The sequence below is a fragment of the Anser anser genome (assembly GCF_964211835.1).
Source record: "Anser anser genome assembly, chromosome: Z".
Taxonomy (NCBI): domain Eukaryota; kingdom Metazoa; phylum Chordata; class Aves; order Anseriformes; family Anatidae; genus Anser; species Anser anser.
The window spans coordinates 82464916-82474428 of NC_139723.1; the positions used below are offsets into that span (position 1 = coordinate 82464916).

General features: G+C 37.5%; 1 long non-coding RNA gene across 1 annotated transcript in view; it reads left to right on the forward strand.

The window, feature by feature from the left end:
- The window catches only part of LOC310890000, a 15368-nt gene extending 11522 nt beyond the window's left edge, over positions 1 to 3846 (forward strand). The window contains exon 3 of the long non-coding RNA XR_014576960.1: positions 3784 to 3846. This is a non-coding gene — a long non-coding RNA (uncharacterized lncRNA). The remainder of the gene's footprint in view (positions 1 to 3783) is intronic.
- Positions 3847 to 9513: the final 5667 nt, after the last annotated feature.

The following is a 9513-nucleotide window of genomic DNA, read 5'->3' on the forward strand; positions in this document are numbered from 1 at the left end:
CAGCTGGTTGATGATGGCAGAACCTAGAACTGATTCTGTCTCTCCTGTATCTCATATTTGAATCTTGTCTCTGGACTGAGGAGAGGGTCGACATGAGGTAGGCAAGCTAGATTCAACAGCCCTTGGTAACATTATTTTAATGAATGAATGCAATAGGCACGTTTTAAAACAAGAGTTGGACTGGATGATCCTTGTGGGTCCCTTCCAACTCGGGATATTCTACCAAGATGTGCATAAATTAATTTATAAGAGTGAGCTCTGGTTCCTTACTCATGTCAAGGGAAATCTGACTTGGCTAGATAATCGCATAGTGGTAAATGACTCAAGACCTCTGACTCTCCAAACCTTGCCCTTTAGAAGGATGAAGAACCAGGCTAAATAAAGAATACAGAAGTGTCTGAGAAGAGTAATATACATAAAAATCTGCCGATCAAATGAAAGTAATTTTAAAAAGCCTATTATGTTGCAACTTTATGTAAGGGGAGATTTTAAAAGAGAGAGAGAGAAGAAAAAGAAAAAGGAAAATCAAGCAGGCACTGAGTAGTTAATGGTCCCAGAATTTGTGCTTGTGGCAGCTGATTCTGTTGGTTCCTGCCACTGCTTTCCAAAGCTGCAGAGTGCATGGGGCAGAGCCAGGCTGGTGCACACAGAGAGGCTCAGCCCCTCTCCCCCTGGCTGCCTTTGCCAGAGGAAACCCAGCTCCTGCCCAGAGCCGCATAATGGCACAGCTCCGTAGCTTGATCTAATAAGTCTTCCTTGGTTCGGACTGTACAAGCAAAGAAGCCTGAGGGAAGCAGAAGGAAATGCTGAGCAACTGAGACTCTCCCTGAGGCCAGCCTAGCTCTGCAAAAACCACATCCGGCAAAAGTAGCTGCTCTGCCCTGTCATAGGTTGCCACGTCCATAACCCCCTGTGCTCTGGTCAAGACTTTGCTGTTCCCCATTTCAGCTCCCCATGGGAAGTCTTAACATTCATTTCTTTGCAAGGCTATTTTGGTCTTTGCAGTTACATGCTATAGTGATAAGCACAGATTATTCCTTAGGGGTGTGAGGAAGGACCGCTTTATAGACACTTTCTTCACCCTCTGCATGCAAGATTAAACACAAGTCGATATGAAGTATGCAGGGTTAGGAAGAATAGAGCCATAAGATTTTTAAAATATGAATCCACTCAAGTGAAACATAGACTAAAGTCTTGCAAATGCATTTTTGAGTGTGCGGCATTACTTCCCCATCGAGAGTTCTCCACATGATCCCTTGAGATATGCGGTCCTCTGAAGCCTGTAAAATTATTCTAATCAGCATTTGCTTAGCACTTCAGAAGTTCTGGCAAACACAAGCTAATTAATTCTCACAGTTCCCCCAGAGAAGGAAGATCTCATTTTGTTGATGGTAGAACAGAGGCAAGGATAGTTTAAGTATCATGCCCATAGCCAAATTTCGGGTTGGTGCCTGGCAGAAAACTGAAAGATTGGGACCGGCTACCAAACCAGACTGGAGAACATAGGATGCAACCTAGGGTATCTGACTGAGCCAACTAACTTTCTGCTACGTTGTGCTTATGTTTAAGCACTAAATAAGTCTGACAGCATTTCTCCCTCTGGGTATTTGAAAGAAGCTCTTTCTCTCCATTGACTGCACATGGAAGTTGTGCACAAACTTGAGGCATGTTAGTTGGGAGAACTGCATCCATTACCTTGGTTCTTGGGGGAGTTATGTGATACACAGATTGAGAGGAAAAGAGAGGGAAGGGGAAGTTATGCTTGTGAGAATAAATTTGGTGGGTTTCATGTTTTTTCCTCTCTATACATGGCATAAACTACCAGATCAGGCAGCAAAACTTAGAGAAATAAAATAAAAATAAAAAATAATAAATAAAATAAAATAAAATAAAATAAAATAATAAAATAAAATAAAATAAAATAAAATAAAATAAAATAAAATAAAATAAAATAAAATAAAATAAAATAAAATAAAATAAAATAAAATAAAATAAAACAAAACAAAATAAAATAAAAATAAAATAAATAACCCTGGAATCAGGAATTGTTCAGGGTGTTAAATGGTGCAGGATCAGAGCTGTGAGAAAGCGCTCTGGGTCATGTTGTATAATATGTATCATATTATATGTGGGTCAGGATCATCAATTCCTAATTTTCAGAAATACTCAGAAATATTTGGCAAGCAAACACAAAGCAAAACTCCCGTCATGATGATATAAGGGAAGGGTTATTCACAAACTATTTGTCTATTATTAATTTGTTCTGAAAAGACTGGAAAGGAGTGTTTAAAGTTTGTTAAAGTAATGGATTTCCTGACCTCCTCTACTCCCCACCCATTTTCCAAATAACTTTCAGAAATTTAACTAAATAGGCATTGAGGGATGCCCTTTGTAAGTAGATAGTTAAGTAAAGATTACCCCAAGTGTAGTATGCGTTAATAATATCTCCTTCTGGTGGCTCAAATTGGTAAAGGAGACAGCGGAATTCCTAGGGGAGTCTCAGAACTGCATAAAAAAACACAAGAGTGATTAAGTAGGCATTGAAATTTACGGGTTTGGAAAACTATCGCACTTTTGTAGAAGAAAAAAAAATCCTTTCAATTCAGGATTTGAAAAACATTTAGTACATTTAGTATAACAATCTGGAAAAACAAACCTCAGTATTTCTAAGTATCTTTTCTTCACTGTAATGATGTCCCTTTTTTAATTCTTTATTTCTTCCCCTCACCCTCCCAAAAAAAAAAAATCTAAACAATATATTTTATATATACTTTACATAATAGTGTTATTTTTACGTTTTCCCATTTCTAAAAAAAAAAAACAAAAAAAAAAAAACAAAAAAAAAACTCTTTTCTATTGACAGTTATCCATGAAACACCTGTAAGGTGCTTCTGAGGGGACAGAACCATTATGTCTTTAAACCTCTGTTGGGATTATTATGATATCACTGACATGAAGAAAAACCCTACATGTTTGACTCACTTTATGTACCTTAAAGTAGTTAGAGAAACACTGCAATCAAAATGGATTGGAAAGAGAAGGAATAGGAAAGGAAATGGAAGTTCAGAAAAGGAAAATGATTTTTCCAAGGCAGGCAGTACTACTAAAGACTGAACCAGAAAAGTATCCATGTTTTCTAGAGTTATTTCCATTGGAAATACTTAAATATTGTGAAAAAGTGAAAATAGACTTAAGTAGCTTTTTTTTTTTTTTTTTCTGGATACTCTGGAGAAATAAAAATGCTGCAGCCTTACTATTTTCTTTCTACTATGACAGCAGACAAACCTTTCTGAAAAATGTTGTCACGTGGCAGGTGCTGTACTGGTACCTTTCCAGATAGAAAATAGGGACAAGTAATATTATTATGTATGCAACTGGAGTATCTTCAGAATATGGAAGAATATGAGAGGAACTAAAAATATAAATCTTTATTAGTTTATGCTGCCCGGTACCTACAAATACAGTTATCCCTGTCTATTTCACCATCCAGTTTTAAATTATATACAAATATGATTCCAGAGACTAATAAAGATTAGGAATTTTTCTCTTTGATATTTTTCCTTTCTTAGTTTCCTTTTCTCAACCCTACATATGACCCCAAAGGACCCCTCTGCCTCATGTGACATTCTTTCAGCTCTACGATGCTTGTAGCTAATTACCATAACTGCCTTATGGAAGAAGTTGATTTTTGTACAGATGATATTTTGCTTTAGATAGCTGCCAGGAGAAGAGAAAAGTCCAGCCAAACCAGGCGAATTTACTAAGCTTTTCTTCTTACAACAGGGACAAACTAAATCTAGTGGGAATGAAACTTCAGCAGACTCATATTAGAAACTGAGAAATGATCTATGCTTCAATCTTTTGAGCAAAAATTAACATCAATGAATGCTCAATGCATAATAACTACACAGGGTTTTCTTCATTATGCCAGCAGTTTGCGAATCCAAAGAGCTGCACTTACATCATGTAATTTGTTTTCCTAAGACGACTTGAAGAAGAAAAATGTCAAGTAATTATATACTTGTTACTCTCAAGAATTTTCATTCCAGGCTCAAGATGAAGACTAATACAAGAATTTGGGAAATAGTCTATAATTTCTGTTCACTTATTTGATGTAGTTTACCTTTACTGCTATGAGGTTTTAATTGATAATTCAATAGAATATTTATATTCTGTCTTGTGGCTGTTGCACTAATTCTATTAATTCGTGGAGTGGCTACACGACATTCTGTTAGAATCATTATTTTCTTTTTAATAGAATATAGTAACAGACAGCAAGTGACTCGGCATACGGTAGATTGTTCCATTTATTGAAAATCAAGATACTGTATTTGCTCTATTACAATAATGAAGTTGATGATTTCCAATCTGTTTAATAAACTGTTTCTGCATTTGAATATTTATATTAAATCAACCAGCTGGTGAGATCACATCATTGTTTTTACTCAGAAATATATACTACTTATTAACCATAAACATGCTGCTTGCGCTTTGCCTCAAACAGGGTCACAGAAGTTCTCATGCCCATCCCATGCAAATCAAACATTTTCCATTTAGCCTTAAATTTTCACAGTTAAATTTTCAGCTATAGATATTTACAAAATTGAGTAGAAATATTGCTTGGGGAAACAAAGGCATAGTATAACGATAGAGCAGATGTTAGAATGGGCTCGATTCCTCTCACACCTCCAATCCCAGCACAAATTTATCCTTAAAAGAATGATTGTTTGTCAATAAAAATATCTTAACAAGAGATCCTGTGATGTCACCTAAACAAATTGCAAATATTGCTATGCTGCTGTTCATTACAGTTCTCTTTATAGGTAGGCTGTAAGTGACTTGGAATTTGCCATTTGTGCTAAAATGCGTTAAAACTTTTCACTCTTCACTTCTGCACACTGTCAGGAATCTGGCTCTTCTCATGCTGACCCCCTCATTACATCTGCCCCAGTTTAGACTCAGCTTGATACACCCTCATGCATCTTGTGCTTAAGCATGGGAGTGCTCCCCTGGTGAAGTCTTGGACTTGTGACTCCAAGTTTGTTTCAGGTGTGCATGAACACAAATGCCAAGGGTTCAAAATTTGGTGGTAGATTCCCCCAACTCAGTGAATCTGTGGTGACGTCCACCACCAAAGAATGGAAGCAGAGAGAATTCATTTTAAGCAAATTTGCTAAAGAAAAGAACTGACAGGATCGTAATGTCAAGCCACTGGGGGATTGGAGACAGTCGGAGAATCTTATTTTATACCAGTCCATAGACAGAAATGACAGAGCATGCTTTTGGCTCGATCTCCATGCCCTTTTCTGAGGAGCCTATGGACATGTAGAGGGGTGGAACTAGCAGTGCTCAAAAAAAAAAAAAAAAAAAAAAGTAATAAGGATATAGAAAATACTCCAGAAAACCTACAGGATTTATTAGAGAGTTATTTCTTCTCCACAGGTTTCTTTGAACCATCTCATAGAAGTATATTTCATTGTACATTCGATTTTACAAGGTGGTTAAAAAAATTATACGAGAGAGTTTGTAATTTTCTACAAAGCCCTATAGGATTTTTCCAGAAGGGAAATATCCCTGTGTATCTAGTATATGCAGGATATTACATAGTACAAGAATTGCTAATGAAAAATTTAACTCTTGGTACCTCTTTAAGCACTAATGAGAGAAAGACTACTCAGGAATAAGCGCAAAGTATCCAGTAAAGCACCACCCTGGATAACAGGGTTACTTGGGGATAGAAATAAAACAAAACAAAAGAAGCAACCTGTGAATATTTATGAGTTGATCTTATGACTTGTCTCTGTATTGACATTTTCAAGTTAAAAAACATTTGACTAAAGGAAAATGGCTAGTTCTCAGCAGCAACAGCAGCATTCTGCAAATTTCCTAGCCTAGAGGCAGCATGCAGAAAGAAGTAAGAGCAAATGATGTATACTTTGATGTAATGTGTAACCTGGGGGGACTGCCAGCCAAAATGGGGGAAAGGGGATATGAAAAATTAAAATGAAACGGGATAGTAGGTCGCTGCCTGTAGGATGAAGTTTAATCTCTCAGTACCATTAGCAGTAAGAATGTAAGGATAATGGGGAGAGGGCACCAGCAAAATAAATGGCTCTTTGTTCTGTTGGTTTAAAATTGTTTATTTTAGATGGTTTCAAGTAATTAAATGAAATTACAGTCTCTAACTATAAGAGAGATCGTTAAAGAAAGTTTGGCAGGGGAAAAAAAAAAAAAAAAAAGATAAAGTTCATTGTCCCAATTAGATGAGAAGTGTTTTGCTGGTGGAAGACATCCAAGAAAACCTGGAGGGAAAACAGAGGGAACAGGCATAATCACAGTTACAGCCCAGAGAATCAGACTGAAGATCAGTTTGGGGAAAAAAAAAATAGAAAAAAAAAAAGGAAGAAAAAAAAAAAGTATTGATTTATAGCTTCCTAGACAAAGGCAAATGATGGGTTGTGTAAATCACATCAGACAGAAAGTTACCATTATTGTTATGCAAAACTAGGAAACGACACAGAAAGTTAAGGCTGCTAATGTCAGCGCTAATCCTATGAAGACTAAACAATGGGCTGAAGTATGTAAATAGCTACAATGTCTTCAAAAAGGCCTCACAGGTTTAAAGTTAAGCACATGCTTAAGTGTTTGAAAGATGATAGCCCTAGTAAAATAAAAGTTATGGTCTGTTTTCCTAACTAGGCAAATTAACAGCCTCTATTTCATGTAGTATAGTTAGCATCAGGTTTTTTGTTGTTGTTTGGGGGTTTATTTTTGCCTACCAGTGAAAGAATGTGTTAACATAAAAATGAAATAGCTGGAAAATCAGAGTATGGATACCAATAGTCTCTTAAACTTGTCACTCATCCAGAGCTGATTCCTATTGTGGGACACCCAGTGGCCCATCTCAGAGACTTGGGATCAGTTATTTTTGCATTTTTTAAGTATATAACCTGCAAGTGAGAAATGTAAGGTGTCTAGTCCGAAGGGGACAAGAGACTGCTAGCAATCCAAGGTAACCTGTGGGTTAGCACAACTGGAGGACCACACTTTAGGCAATTGCTGTAGACTGTTTTACAAAGACACCATCTTGTATGCGTGCTGGGGAGGGGGGCACATGGTGTCTTTTTTGCTTTGGAAGCCAATGGGAGCTACCAGATGCATGGAAATATATTAAGGTTTTGTTTTTATTTTTATTTTATATATATACATATATACTGCTGTATGGAGTAACAACCAGGAACGTCTATGGTGACAAAGGGTCATGGGAAAAGTGATGAGATGGTTGTGTGGGTTCCAATATATTTTGCTCTGACTCATTGAAAGCTGTGAAGAATAAAGGGTTTCACTCAGTCTAGTAAATTTGGATGAGCTTTGTCATTCCATAACATACCCTGAGGATACTTTAGAATGAAACTGAAGAACCGACATCTTCACCCATTATTGTTACGCAGCTAGACCAGGTCTACACTTAACTCTAGCAGTGGGACATAACCATAAAAGTATGTTAGGAAGTAAGGAACAACACTGGCTAAGAGAAATGCTTTAATTATCTCATCTACGATGTAACAGTGGTCTTGGATATTCAGAGAATTTGGGAAGGTTGCTGCCCTAGAGGGAGAGCGAGTTAGTGACACACTGAGTAGCGGTAACTGGATGAGAAGGCAGAAAATCTTCCTCCATCTGTCCATTTGCTGCTGACCCCATTGAGATCTGATTTACTGTATACAATTAGTTTGCATTTGGTCTCTTCCTCTGAGCTGTGAGGCCAAGCAATGATCTTTCTTGCTGCCTACACAAACACTGAAAAAACACACCTTGCTTTCAAAGACCACACAGCTCAACCGAATCAAAATGAAATAGTATATGATTTATGTCATAGCAGCATTTCTTGGACCACAGACTGCAAGATCAAGGAAATCTACTATTATTATTATTATCATCACTTGTATTGCTGTAGCATATATAGGCCACGGTCAAACATCAGAGTCCTACTGCAGTAAGCAATGTAAACGCAGCAAGGAAAAAAAGGGTCCGTTGCCAGAGACAACTTACAACCTAACCCTTAGGTTTATCTAAGTCTTTAGACTTACCTGAAAGCAAGAGGAGAGGCAACAGATGGAGGCTGCAAACAGATGGAGAAGCACAAAGTAACACTGAGACAATCATGATAATTGTAATAGGCAACATGCACAGCACACTAGGTACCTCGCTGTTGCCATTACCCTGCTTTATCGCCAGGGAAGTAGAGGCATGGGAAAACAGACCGTGCAGGGCTGCAAAGGGCAGGACTCACAATGACTAATTTTAGATGCCTAATAGTCTAATCTTTAGATATCTAATAATGTAAGATTTGCCTGGGCTCCCTATAAAACCAGTGGAAAAAGAGAGGCAGTTCCAGAGACACACTGTTTTTTATCCCATTCGTGGGGATGAGATAAAAGCACCTTCTGAAGGTGCTCACCCGGTCTGCAGGTGGCACTGAGGAGTCAAGGCAGGTGAGCAGGTAACTCTTTGTGTCTAGATGTGTATTTTAAAGGTTAAATTTCAGCAAAACAGATCCAATCAAGGGGGAAAATTAAGACTAGCAGCCACTAGTACTTATCTGCTTCACAACACTGCACACAAACATCTGAAAAATTGCTGAAGTGATTCAAAGTAAACCTGTCAAAATGAGGGGGAAAAAAATCCAAGGAGAGAAACATCCCTTCCTAATACAGATCTTTAGGCTAGTTATTCCATAGAAAAAGCAAACCAATAGGAAGTTGGTACAACCACACAAGTACATGCATGCACATATATAAACCAGTTTCTTACACACACACATGCACACGCACATCCCTATATCTTTCCAATTAAGAAGGAAAAATATAGAATCTGCTGGGTTCAACAGGAGCACTAGTGAATTATGTAGTCCATCATTTTGCCTGGGGCAAGTCTGATTTAATTATCTCTTCCACTTCTCTGATGGATGAGTGTCAAACCTTCCCTTGACTATCTCCAGTAAAGGTGATCTGACTACCTCCCTTGGGTGACTTGCTTCATTGCCTTAAATGTACTAATAGTTACGAAGTTTTCCATAACAGTCAACCTAAATATTCAATGCTTCACACAGAGTTTATCAATCCTTTTTTTTTTTTTTTTTTTTTTCCTCTTTGACTAATGAAGGTAATTGGTTCCTCTCCTTTTTCAGGGACATTCCTTTATGTGTTTATGGACATTCATCATGACTCCCTTTAGTCTTTTCCTCTCCAGACAGGACGTGCCTGGTTCTCTGAAACTTCAGAGGTAAGAAGCCTGAGGCAGAAAGATGAATATGTTGCAAAAGACATAAATATGGGTATTTTTTTTTAAGGTAACAGAGAAGACTGTTTTTTTTTGTATTGCCAAAGATTCAAGAACTGACTTTCACCAATATGAAGGGTGGGAAGGAAAATCAGTAAATAAAACTGGTAAAACTAGAATGAGTTATGAAGGCAAAATATCTTCTGTCTATTTGGGATGTCACACAAAAAG